Here is a 14,444-nt window from a genome sequence, read left to right as displayed (position 1 = left end):
CAGACATTAAGTCAATGAGTAAATAGTCAACCAGTTAAGAAAACTCTATCCAAAATAAAAACTTTTAAAGAAAGCAAACACTTGAGATATCTACTTTTTAGAACAAGAAATAATCTCTGAATTAAATTTCACAATTTATAAAATTGTGCTACGGTTTATTTCTAAGTCTGTAGAAACTTTTTTGTTTTACAACTTTACAAAAGTTAATTTATTTTGGTGAGAAATCCAACCTATGAAAGGAAGGATTTTTTTTATTTTAAGTTTATATTATGCATATATTTTTATTAAATCTACAACAAGTTCTGAGATTTGACCCGAGATAAAGATATTTTATTCCATATTATTATTACCATTTGAACAGTACCAATGTAAGTTCAAAAACTTTGAAAAATTTTCAAAACTCTTAAAAGACTTTAGCAATTCTTAACCCAAATTTAAGATTTTAGTAAGTGATATTTTTTTTAAATATTTCTATATTTTTGAACACCGGTTTAAATTTAAATATAAGTCACGCTAATTATTAAGTTCTCTTGTCAAGCGGGACAAAGAATGTTAAAGAAGAACAAAGTGTATCAATAAAACTTAGTTCAATACAGCTTTTATTTAGTCAATTGTTTGGGGATTTGAACAATTCATGTCTTGAAAATCTAGTATAACTTAAAAATTATAAGACTTCTTTCAATCTTCAATATTGTTTCAAATTTCCAAGAAATTAATTTATTTTTTCAAATATCCAAGTATTTGATGATTGTGTTTTAAAATATACGAAGTGCCATTCAATTAAAATATATCTTTTTAATATTTGTCTAGATTTCGACCTTATTGAAGTTAATCAAAAACTGGGTTTTAGCGGGGCTTCAGGTCAATAAATCTTACTAATTTATTTGTAAGATTTTAAATCATAGGCAGCACAAAAGGTGAGCAGGTTGGTTAGAAATTGGCAAAAATACAGAGAAATAGGTCGAATTACCAAAAATTTTTAACAATTTTTATTCATGTCTTAACTTCCGCATTGGAAATCTTCTAATTTGGACTCAAGCTTTTATTTGGTTTCTTTGATTGCTCTTACCAAATAAAAGTTATTGTGTTTCAACTAAAGTTTAACAATTTAGCAAACTAAAGTAAATTTTTTTGTGAACCGTACTTTGCAAAAAAAAAAATCAATTAATTCGTTATTTCTGTTTTTTTTTTTAAATTTGATTATTTCTTTGTTTTGAAAAGATATACTTTTTACAACATTTAAAAAAAATGTACATTTTTCTCTGAAGATGCTAAAATAATTTGCATTTTATGATTTTAATAAAAATTAAAACCTACTATTTACATTTGATAATTTTCCAGACCATACCTTGGGGAAATTTTCAACTCTTTTAATCAATAATTGAGTTCGAAAAATATTATATACATATTATTATTACATTTGCTTCCCTGTTATCACAAGGCTTAAGTAAAAAGTGAACAACTGTCCGAGTTTGCAAAAATATAATTTGTAATTCAATGCGACTGTGTTCCTCGTCTGATTCTCTCTTCTTACAAATTATGACCATTTGTGCTAATAGATGACAATTTTCGAAACTCACCGCATAATCGGATTCACAATTTGTGGAGCTTCAGATTTCAGAGAGAATTGTTTTGTTTGCAACACTTTCCAATCGCAGCGCACAGAAACTAAAGTGAACTGATTTATGCACTTCGCTTTCAGCTGGAAATGTCAGCAACAATTCAAAGCAACAGAGCATAAATTAACTTCAATGCGAATCCTGAGACCTACTTGGTGAGTTCTAGCCGCATGAAAGCCGAGACGTGTTCCGTAATTCAATATATCTAACTATGTATGTACATATATCCCAACGAAAACCAAGAGACAAAGTTGCAGTGACTGTGGCACAGAGGTCACATTTGGCAGCCCATGGATGGTAAGTATTCCCCGAGGAACCGAATAATTTCCTACCCCAAAAGCACTAAGTATTATTGTGCATTAGAGGACTAATAAACAGGTTCACAGGCGCAGGCACAGCACAGCTTCCCTTATCGTCTTCCTCACCCGGAGTGTTTCATCCGGCTCGTCGTGAATTCATAGTTTGTCTGCCGGGTTTATACCCACTACGTGATTTACGGCAATAACTCATTGTGCCAAGCAACCAAACACAGGACGCAAATCAAGAGACGTATGTATAAATCAGGAATACCAAATTAATTTACTTTTCTTTTGTTTTTTTTTTTAATTAAAGCCCCAGAAATGGATATGTATCATACATACATACCTACCTATGTATATATATAAAGCAACTTGACTAGATTAATTGTTAAATATGAGAAATGCCTAGCTACAAAATTGCTGTTAAATATTGGCTAAGGGAATTATAATATGGCAATGGTCTTTAACCTTTGGAATATTTTATAAAAACGGCCGACATAAAAAAATTGTATGAACATTTAAATTATTAGATTCACTTCAAGTGGCAGTTAAAATGATGGTTAATAATTATTTGCCAAGTTTTTGTAATCTTAGTTTTCTTTTTAGGGGGCTAAACAACCTCCTGACAACCTCCCCCATGACAATTTATTCCAAAATTGAATAAATTCTCTGTTGGGCTTATTAGAAAGTTTCAGTGAATGTCACAAACAGAACCAAGAAGGCATGTACAGTTTCATAAGTACCTACATATATGAAATGTAAATCCAAAGCCAAGAGGAGGAGGCAGAGTTAGGAGATCCTCTCGTTCTACGTCCACATGTCTTGAATCGGGCGTCCCACAGGGATGGCACCTTTTTATCTTTACCATTTTCAAAAATGATCTCCCCACCGCACTTATAAATTCCTAACTTCTTGTGTTTGCCGATGATATGAAAATCGTAAGTAGCATCGAAGAAACAGAAGTTCTCTCCAATTTACTAGTTACTTTTTGGACAATTTCCCTCTAGAAAGAATTAATGCAACTTATTTGGTTGTCAAAGATTTAAGGATCATGATAGACCACACTCTACTTTTTTAAAAAGACACCATTCTTAGACATGTCTATCTTATCCTAGATCTTCATATGCTCCGGTACCTAGTTCTACTTTTGAGGTGGTCACTTGGCCGTAGAAGTGGCGAGTTTTTAATTGAACAACGTATATTCTTTTAACCAAAACTAAATAGAAGAAACCACTTCAATTAACAACTATATGTTTATAAATCATGATTTTCAATTCCCAAAATGCAATGACAATGCAATTTACTCGTTTTACACGGATACCCAGAGACAGTCAGATACTTTATGCAATAGAAAAATCTCGTTAATTTCGACGGGTTGAACAAGTGTCTTCCATTAACGGCGTTATGCCGGCTAGAAATCAAACAAAGTCATAAAAATTTGACACTCGCAAAGCTTCCCACAAAATCCACACGCGTCAAGTGTATCTCACCCATCTCTGTCCCTCTCCCTCTCTCTTTCTCTGGAAAAATATTCTGCAATCCGATATTTGTGCAACCGAGTTGTCTAATCCGTAACTGCCGCCCTCACTACCAGTTGAAACTGGTGATGGCTAATGGCTCATGGTGGTGGCTGGTGCAGAAGTTTGGGGTTGCTTTACCAGCGATGATAACCGGATGAATATGAAAATGGTATTGTGTGGACCAAAACCTCTCCGGCCTAATCAAACTGCGTTCGTCCGTATGGTCACGTGCCACTATGAAAGAAAAAGGCAACTGGCATGGCAAAACGGAGAAAATTCCCATGAAAATGATTGCAAAGATTTTTTTTTATACATAAGTGTTATTATGATTAGTATATTATTTTTGAACAAGTGCAGAGAGACAGAAAAATTGAAATCATAGGGTAAGCAGCTAAATACGAATGAGATTTTGAAACATATGCAAGGGGATTTGAATTGACAAAGGACTGATTGCAGGGATAACAGAAAATTTTTGAATTTAATGAACTTTTTTCATCTCACTTGACTAAAAATGTCAAGTGTCTGTGGCTGGCACTTAGTTTTAAGTGAATTTTCTGTCATAATTTGATAAATTTAATTAAAACTATTTGGTAGTTAAAATTTACGTACGGACATTTGCGGCCGTTGAAAACTTTAAATGTGCCTGCGGCAATTGTTGAAAAACTTTTTACACTAATTGTATTAAATTAGTTGTTAGTTGTTGTCCAGGCCCTTAACTTATCCTTTCGATGGCCATCCAACCCAAACCGACTCGAACCGCAGGCCAAACAAATGTAAAGTGCCAACAAAACCAGACGAAAAGTTGTCAACCGAAAACAAACCATTAAGTGGGTACAAAATACTGTGTCTCTTTGGAAATTAGCAATGGGAAAATTTGGTATGGAGAACATAATGTTTTGGGTCATATTGTCAAGTGTTTAGTGTTGGCCCTCCCATACCATTCGAAAACTGTGTCATCTGCATGTTGTTAAAGAGAATGTTTAAATGGTCCAGAAACTTGAAGAAAAAAGAGCAATTCCAGTTCCAAAATTAGAGTTCCGGGTAATATTCGAACACGTCTATAAAGAGATGAAAATGTGATATTCATTACCCATCTTGTCATAGTCTAATCCATCTTACCTAATGCCCCTTGATAACTAAAACTATTTAACTAGTTTTTAGGGATTATAATTACTTATTTATGTACATATTTTAGTCAGCTTTACAATTTGCCAAAGTTCTTTTCAATTGAACTGAGGCTCGTCATCAGTGTCCACTACGATGACATCCTCGTTTTCGGAATTCTTTTCGGCACGTTCTTCCTTAGCAAAATGTGTGATATAATCTTGAATGTCACTTTGCAGCTGCTTGATCATTAGCTCCAAGTAATCCAGTTTTTGGTCAAAAGTAAGATTGCCCAGATAAAAGGAATGTACGTAAGATGGATTCTGCAAGAAATTCCAAGATTTAGTCTATAGATTTAATTAATATAATTAGTTACTTACCATTTTTCGTAGCGCAAAAGAAAACTTGATAAAACCACGAGGTATTAAAAAGAAGGGTTTCTTTTCTTTGCAACACTCAGCGTGCAAAAGTTTTGAGTTGTGCAACACTTTTTGATGTCAAAAGCTATCGAAAAGGGTTGGGTAACGGAAACGGAAAGCCGTCATTTATTCATTTTAATAGTTTTTTAATAAAAATGAAAGATTGTTGAGTTTTTGTTAATTTTATATTATTTCTATCTTCATCGGCAAATATTTAGATGAAAACTATAACTTAAACTTACAGTTTTCTTAAAAGGAAAAAGACAGCTGATAAGAAAATCTCCAACTTTGCAACATCTGCAAAACTTTTATGGAAATCTAAATAAACCAATTTTTTTTTTTAATTTTCAGTTATTTGAATACTATTTGGATGAACACTTCTAGCAAACGAATGTATGAAAACTTAAAGTACTCTAAATGTTTAATCATTTGCATTAATATTACCTATGAATAAACAAACCATTAAATATGTGTTTGTAATAACTTATAGTTTAAATAATCTACATAATTCACATTTTGAATTTAGTATAATAGTCTCCTCCAAAAAGCATCCCGACCAACAATTACATATGTACATACAAGAAAGATTAGTCATCAATTAGGACTAGTTATTGTTTTTCATAAGAACTATTTAAAATATTAAATACTCAGTTACAACTAATTAAGATTGATTTTTGAATAAGCCATAAGTCTTCGTCACCTTAACCTCATTGCTCTCCTCACCTCTTTTCTTGTGTGTGGGTTGGGGGAGGGGATAAATGTTACGTGAATGTGTGAATCCCTTCTTAATACCATTAATGGCTTTTCCATTGCGTATAATTACGAGGGTTGTGTCTACACAATTAGAGTCAGAAGTTTTGCCTTTAAATTTGCATTCACACCCAAACGCCACACCTAAAATACGTACCCCACATCCGTCCAAGGAACACCGCAACCAAGCAACATCACCAACACCCAAAACCACCACCATCACCAGGAACAGAAACAACCAGGTCGTCTGAGTCTAGAGTCTTCAACCCCATCCCTAATCCTTTGAAGCCTAGAGAGAGTAAATCATGATGATGCCAGAGGAGTTGACAGCAACAACGGGGCGAATGGAGTCAAGTCGAAGAGTTGCGCTCGCTTTAGGAAGATTCGTCAGATTCGCATAATTAATTGCAAAAGAGCTTACAACCTGGTTCAAGCTGTGGAATTTTGATTGTGTATGTGTGTGTGTGTGTGAGCCATGTGGGGGGCTAGTAGAGAGAGGTGCGGCTATTGGGAGTGGAGTGGAGTGGAGTAGTAGGAGCACAGGTAGTTGTTGTAGCGATTTGTGAACGTAATCAGAAATGGTGGATCATCACCCCTTTTGGGCAGACAATTCCCTGGCATTTGCCAGGCGGCACACACAAAATTAATTGCTTTTGTCATTATACAGAATCTTGACGACGAGAACGACGTTGGAGACGATGGCAATGCCTCGTTTCTAAATTAATGTAGTGCAATGGGCATCACCTGAGTGAGTTTACCTTATACAAATTCTGGTTCATTGCTCGTCGTCGTCGTCTGTCTTCGTTGATGTTGATATGTGATTTATGAAGATTAATTTATTGCTAAATAGTTCAAGATAATTTATTTTACATTGATTTTAAATGCGATTAGACGTTGAACTTAAACTTTAATATTTGAGTATGAGACAAGTTTCTAGGGAAATGTAATAAATTACAGAAATGGAAATAACTTCAACCTATTGTTAGCCAATTTTGTTACTTACTAACGTTAGCTAGTTTTTAAAACACAATCTTTTGGATGAATCATTTTCTCAATCTACTGAATATTCTTAAAGCCGCAATGTTCTAATTAAAAAAAACAACTACCTAGCAGAGTATCTTATAGGTAAATATTAAATATTGTCAGATATTGTTAGATGTGTTAGAAGGAAAAATTAATTTGAACCGTTTTCGAGGATTCCAACTCGTACCAAAGTTATTAATAGCAATACTTTTTTCTTCTTACTCGCTGCTTTTATTTAGAATTTTTTTTTACTTCGATATTTATTTGGCAAATATCTTAAAGTGTTTTTTGTTTAGCACAAACTAAAAAGTTATTAGCAGCAAAGCTTTTACGCATAAAGTAAGTATGTAAATCCTTCATTGCCTTTTTTCCTTTTGATTGATTTGAAGAACATCTTAATTAAACTATGTAACAGAATTGTTTTAAATTGTCTATAGGACCAGTGAATCTTTAAGTCAGAATTGTTTGAAATTGTCTCGAGTACGAGTCGATCTTCAAGGCATTGTTAAATTAAATTAAATTTAAACCGGACTCCAAAAATTTTCAGGACAACGTAAAATTGGTTTAATGAAAAACAGCAAATGTAGACTTTGTTACAAAATATAACAAATTTTTTAATGTTTTTTACAGAAAAGACCAACCACATCCTAAAACTGTTTTGAGTGCTTCTTTTAATAAATGTCTTTTCTGTTTTATTAGATATTAGTAAAATAGAGTATCTAATTAGTTTTATAAATTACTTCAGAAAAATAACTTTTCATTATATACCTTAAACAAATTTTTTTAGGTTCGACAGAAAATTAGATAATTCATTTGTGAAAAATACTGTACATAAAAAGACCGCCAATGATTTAAACAGTTTCAGAAATTCTTTTTTATGTGTCTGTAACCTAAATTTGACAAGAACAATTGTTTTTTAATAATTTTTATTGACTATTTTTATTTTTTGGGTTTAAATTTTTCAATATACATGTATGTATGTATGTATTTAAAATTGATTTCAGTTCACAACAAAATGCAGAAACCAAAGGCGATTTAGTAGAAATGCCATCTAAAATTTTCTAAAACAAAAAATTACAAATTGTTCTGTTACGATTGACAAATAAATGTATCTTTAATTTGAGTTTCTCTGTTTTTTCAGATTTCTACAATTAATTTTTAAACTTTTTGCCATTTTAAACAAATCTGGAGGAGGGTTTTTTTATAACTGTTAATTTTCCCGTTATATATACCTACATATCTAAATGTAAATCTCGGCAGAGAATTACAAAATCTCGACAGCTCCGTCTTACTGGTCTTACCGTCGTTGAAATATCCAAAAGCATTATACTTTTCCCACCTATCAATCAGATCGTTCCATTCCTAAAGGATGTACTATTTAGTATCTTTTTTATGTGCCTATGTATATATTTATTAAAGTACAACTTCCCGATATAACTAATGAATTAACTAACTATGCATATTAATCAAATTTGAAATGGAAATTATATCGAATGCAATTACTTTTGGCCATGTGATTTAACTCCTTGCCTGCAGATGTCTTGGAAAGTGTTGTAGACATTTTCTTATACAAATGTTTATTCATGAAATCTGTAATTTAATGGAAAATTAAATGACCTCAAGAGCAAACAAAACAAAATGCAAGTGTTTCCATATGGTCAAAAGATGTAACGACTTAAGACTTCATTCCAAATTCAAATCTCCAAGTTGTGTTCATAATGGGAGCCATTTTCTTGTAAATGACAATTGGATTTGTCACTGGCCAAGCAGGAAGATAGAATTATGCATTCATTGAGATTGGGACAGATATGCAAATTTATTTGCCAAGTAGTCACTCCAAACAAAGTAAATTGCAAGAGAAAACATTAAGAATTATGCATAAATGGATTGCACTTTGCAACCGGGGGCCATGTGTGTGTAAAATTTTCTTACATGAAAATTACTTTTCAGTTCGATTTGCTGTTGCACTTGTCTGATGTCTGCCTACAGAGATTTCCAATTGCTAGCACAAACAACCGAATGGAAGGGTAACAAAACAATCAAATGGCTCTTGCCATTTGTTGGGATGGAATAAATTTAGAGACATACACACACAAACACACATATAAAGTACTATAGGCACTTGAAAGTAGGCTCCTCTGCAACACTTTTAAAACTTTTAATTGAAAAACCAACTAAAGATGCGAATACTTTACACAATCCCTACCAAGACACATTCCTTGGGGTTAAAAGGGCTGGCATTTAATTTATCACACACACAATTAAATGTAAGCATTTTGTCAAGGTAATATTAGAACAAGTCTTGGTTAGCGCACAACAATGTCAGATTGGCCCACATCACATTCTTAGGAGTGGAAAGAAAGGCAAATTGAAACATTTTTAATATAGGATTGTAGCAAACTTAGGATGGGTTTTTCTTATTGGCTGTAATATTCGAATGTGAGGTGGAGGATAAGATTTCCTTCTTTCAGTTGAAATTGGCAATCGAATTATTTTCTTAAGTCTTTCGAATATAGAAACAAACTTTAAAACAAAGATCTCAAGCTCCTCCAATAGAGTCCTATCTTTTAAAATTCCCCTACTTAATTATACTTTAGAAACTTTGCGCTAAAGCAGAAAGGTTAAACTTATTATTTTCTGAGCTATTGTCGTGAATGTTAGTGAGTTTCTTACGCCTATGAACGACTGTGCCAAATTTGATCAAGATCGGGTGACTATATCATATAGCTTCCATAGGAACGATCGATCGAAAACAGTGTCTTTAACTTCGTTATTAGCCTTTTTAGATAAAATGTTTTTTTTATGGCTATATGTAAGGAAAGAGTTTCCAATATAGTTGCAAGGGTATACAAACTTTGACGCGGTCAAAATTAGCCCCGGCCCTCTGGTTTTTAAAAAATTTGAGTACATAGTGATTTCTTTTTTTTAAAAAGATTTATATCCTACTTCAACTATTTTATTTACCAATTACTTTTCAGCCTTTTCGCTGTCAGTAACAAAAATATTCCTTCCAAACTTTTTTTTTAACTTTTATAAACATTAAGAAATTTTCACTTTTTGTTGTTTTAAAGATTTTCAAGCATCCAATATAAAAAACTAATACCCAAAATTTTATAAGGCCATAGCTCTGTCTTTGACTGAGTTGACAAATACATGTATATTCACTTTATTTATTTCAAAAATATTCATGTGTATCTCATAAAATCGTTATAAGGATTTTATTACCAAATGGAAACATGTATGCATAAGGGTTAAAACTCCATTTTTTTTTTTTTATGGAGAGTTACAAAATTATTTGTTTCATTGAAATTTTCAAACATAATTCTATAAGAAACAAATTCTATTTCCAAGCATTATTTAAAAATAAACAAATTTGTATGGTTTTGCTACTAAACTTTCAAAATCTTTTGACCTTAAATATATTTATCTGTATTTTCTCAGATCCCTTTTAGTTTCCAGCTAACAATTTCAATTAAGAAAATGCTTTTAACCAGCATAACTGTAACCGGATATTATAATCGTCTATAAGAGTGGATTACCTCATCCATATTCGCATAGAGACTGATCCTTGTGATGGGAATTTCATGTATTTGTTTGCTTGTCTGATTGATAAACGCCCTTTTTTCTCCTCATTGTCGCAGTCGCCGGGGATTGTCGGGGTCTCACCTTAACACCTACCGAAGGGTCTGTCCTTCCCTCTCTTTTAGTTTGTTCCCAGAGTGTGAATTAAGTGTTTTCCTTTTTTTATTCATTTAATCAATTAAGTCATCAACACAATATTTGTATTTATTTTTGTATTGTTTTTTGCCTGGGTCAGAGCGATGATGATGTCGATGATGATGGTGGTTATTCTGGTGGTGGCTTTGGTGGTGCCACCTCATATTGACTTTCCAATGACAGTCGTTCTATTGTCACACTATCTTCTTACTTAGGTTCCCATACTTATTGGGTATGGGGCGTGTTTTTTGTGTTGTCTTCCTTTCTGCTTCAAAAGCAGCACGTGTCTTGGCTGGCAGAGAGTGTCTCAGGGAACTCTGTTTTTTTGGACAGCCAAGCACTTAATTAAGATGAAAATGCCGCTGTTTTATTATTAGTACGGTAAATATGCCCATAAATTTTCCTAATAAAAACACTTAACGGACACACGTCACACAAAAAACAATGCGGGAATTCAATTTTTATTTACCCAAAATGATTATATACATAAGTATGAGGGGTTACATAATTCAGCAAATAGGTAGATACTTAAGTTAAGTTTATGAATATTAAAAAGGAATTGTAATTAGAAATTTTCGAAGAAAGGACCTAAAAATAAACAATCTCATTAGTTTGATTATAATTGATATAACTTGAAGTTAACATTTAGAAAAGAGATTTATTTTTATAGAAAAAACTTTACTAGAGTATACATAAATTAGGATTTTTAAATACTGTTGAAATCCTAGAAAAACTACATTGCGATGGACCAAAAGAAACCGCTCGTCCCGGCTTAGTAAGCTAATCCATATAATATGAAAATAATGGGTATTAATTTTAAAAATGCCACAATAAAATTGAGGTAACTGTGGCAACGGCTTTGATTAAACTTAAGCCATACTACTTGAATTTGTAGTCATAATAAATTTCGGCTGTTAATCGGACTGTTTTATCCAAAACTACATCGACAATCTCTTTTGAGATATCTCAAAAGAACATATGTTCGTAAGTAAAAAATTATTATTATCCTACTTGATAAAATCACTAAAATGACTCTTCTAATGTCAAAATCTCAGTTATATAAAGTACATATTGCTATTATACATATGTATATATGTAAGTATGATTTAAAATATGTTTCTAAAAAGAGTCGAAGTTGATTAAAATAAGATATCATCATATCCAACTCATCAAGGGTAACTACATATGTTATTCAGAACAAGGTTTCAAAAGATTAGTAAAGATTCGAAATTTTATAAAATGCTAAATGAGATATAACTGGTATAGAAACTATTGATTTAAGAATCTTAATCTACTGTAAAACGGGGGAAAAAAGCTGCTTAATGTATGCAATAGGAAGTGTTCAATATTTGCAAAAAGTTTATAACTTTTTGTATGCCTTGTAACATAAAAATGATGTACAAGCAATGGTCGATTTTAGAATTTTTTTCATCGTCAGAATTTTTAAAAACTTCTTTATTTGTTTCAAAAATCGTATTCTTGGTCCCTCATTTCCCCCGCCTACATCCGCCTATGACTGATATAAGTATCTTACAGTGCACATCTAAATCAAAATCTTGTTAAAGTAGACTTATTGAAAAAGTAATCAAAATATAACAAAATCTTATGACAAACAATTAAATTTAAAAACCCAAAACGTTTCCCAAGAATCCTTATTTTCCAATCCTTTTAAAAGAAATTAGTTATTTGGAGAATACAATACAAAATAACAAATATTTTAAAAATAATAAATTTTCATTTTACAATTGAATTAAAGTCTACAATAAACTTACATTTGTTAAATGAACGAACTTGATAGAGTCATCCGTTTATGTTTCTTAACCACCGTTTTCGAGATATTCGTGAATGGCTTGTTCATAGACATGTATTATTCAAATATTTGTAAAAACTTTGTAAATAAGCCATACTGTGTAGACTCATATGTATTTACACATATGTGTTATGTGTAAATCATGGGCAAACTTGATTAAAGTGGAAAAATTATACGATTTTAATAATAATATTTTATTTTAATGTAAGTAGTTATTAATTCGCCAACTATTCTATCAACTGAAAGGCAGGCCTGGAAGAATGCCTTTGGGTCAAAATTGTCTCTATAAAACGGCACGCTCGGTTAATAATGAAAATATTGAAATAATACATTTTTTAAAATGTAAAATGACACAGAATTTTAAATTGAATAAAAATTGATTAAAAGAAAATAAAACTATCACAAAACTACTAAATTACTTACATCATAAATTTCATTAAACCTTTTGAATCGATCATAACTGCAAGAAAAACAGAAAGATATTAGAAAATCAGCTCCCACTTGAAGAACTTTAATATTTGCGAAAAATGTTGTATGTTCTAAAAAATTCGCGAAAAGTGATTGATTTGCAATTGCAAAAGCATCAATCAATAAAATTATAAATTTTTTTTTTTTTTTGCCAATTGAAAGACACGTGCGACACCCATGACAAATGACAGAACTCAGATGTACAAAAAAAAAAAGAAAGTTGATATTTTTAATTTCAATTAGCATATTAGACACCATTTTCAGGCAAGACTTTATACATTTTTGTTTTTTCTTATTAGGTACTCGTTTTTAATTTCACATCTTGAGGCATACAAGTACAATTTGTCAAAGGTCGTAGGCAAGAGGAGAGAAAGGGTCAACGTTTTTTTGGTCATGTGAATTAATCATGGGCATAACAATTTCAATTTCACTTAAAAAATGCGAAAAGTACACTCAAAAACGGTTTCAATTTGAATAATATGACAAAAAGGGTAAACCCAAAAAAAAGGGTTAAAGGTGTCCATGTCCACTTCGAGAAGGTGGGTGGGGGGAAACTGTCACCCAGCTGCGTCTCATTTGGCATTCACGGCATGCACGATTCCTTCTTGCCAATTTCATTTAGCGGCTTCATTTCTTGTCGTGCCTCTGTCATTTTTTTTTGTTTTTTCATCTCAGCACTGGCAATGGGAAAAACAAGATAAATGATTTTAAAACTTGACTTTTCATTTTGTATATTAGCAGCGAACGTGTCTCTCTTCCTACACACATATGTATGTAAATGCAACCATGAAAACTATTTCAAAGGGAGCCAAGCAGAACAAAAAGCAAAAAAAAAAAAGGTAATTGATTTCTATTTATTTAACAAGGCCTCGATTTGTTTCATGACTTTAACACATTTCTGGTTTGATCAGCAAATATCACCCTCTATTAGAGGTCGACCACTTTCTGGACATATGTTGCGCCCTGCTGCCTGTCTGACTGCCTGCCTTGTGTGATGATATATGACCCTTGCCCCCCACTCTCCGTTCTCTCTCTCTCACTATATAACCCTGTACAATTCTTGATTATGGTGGCTACAAATGCCTCGAAGCATGAAGCAGAATGGTTGCATTTGCTGGTATGTTAAGACTTCTGTTTGCATATAAGCTCAAAACACATAATTAATTGAAAGATATGCATCGACATCGACTTTTTGGGGCAGTATTTGGAATATTTGGCTAGTATTTTGTTCAGAGCCTGTGAATTTCTAAATTAAGTTTTTACTTTAGTTATTGACATATTTTGTTAAATTTATTCTGAAATAAATTAGTTCAAATTGTCATTCTGTAACTCAACTAAAATCTATATATTTCTTCTTTATTCTCCTATACAAAAATATTATTATTAAAAACCAAGGTTAAACAAATGCAAATATGACGATAGGGTAAGCCCTCGAAAAAAATAAGATACTTACTGAAAGCTTACTGGACAATTCTATTTCTAAAGTATATTTTCTTTTTAAATTGCATTCTTCAAAAAGTTAACTAATTTAATAATTATGCAGTAAATCAGTTTGGTTATCTAATAATAATCCTATTAAAAATTGAAAATTAAAAGCAATTTATATTTTATTATTTATTAACAATAAATCTATATTTATTTAAAAAAACCAAAAATATTTTTTTTATCATTTTTCTTTATTAGTTTTTAAAAAGAAATCAATAATTAAAAATTTA

At 31.8% G+C, this 14,444-nt stretch overlaps 2 long non-coding RNA genes across 2 annotated transcripts; one reads left to right on the top strand and one right to left on the bottom strand.

The window, feature by feature from the left end:
• Positions 1–295: 295 nt before the first annotated feature.
• LOC124460236 lies at positions 296–13,958 on the top strand. Its single transcript, XR_006954167.1, has 5 exons — positions 296–368; positions 1,703–1,916; positions 1,983–2,168; positions 13,468–13,568; positions 13,641–13,958. It is a non-coding gene; the product is annotated as an uncharacterized LOC124460236 (long non-coding RNA).
• On the bottom strand, positions 3,753–5,017 carry LOC124460235. The gene is made up of 3 exons (XR_006954166.1): positions 4,923–5,017; positions 4,558–4,865; positions 3,753–4,496 (listed from the first exon to the last, which is right to left on the bottom strand). It is a non-coding gene; the product is annotated as an uncharacterized LOC124460235 (long non-coding RNA).
• Positions 13,959–14,444: the final 486 nt, after the last annotated feature.

This window comes from Drosophila willistoni (assembly GCF_018902025.1).
Source record: "Drosophila willistoni isolate 14030-0811.24 chromosome 2R unlocalized genomic scaffold, UCI_dwil_1.1 Seg167, whole genome shotgun sequence".
Taxonomy (NCBI): Eukaryota; Metazoa; Arthropoda; class Insecta; order Diptera; family Drosophilidae; genus Drosophila; species Drosophila willistoni.
The sequence above is the reverse complement of the archived record's forward strand: the minus strand, read 5'-3'. Positions and strand labels throughout refer to the sequence as shown.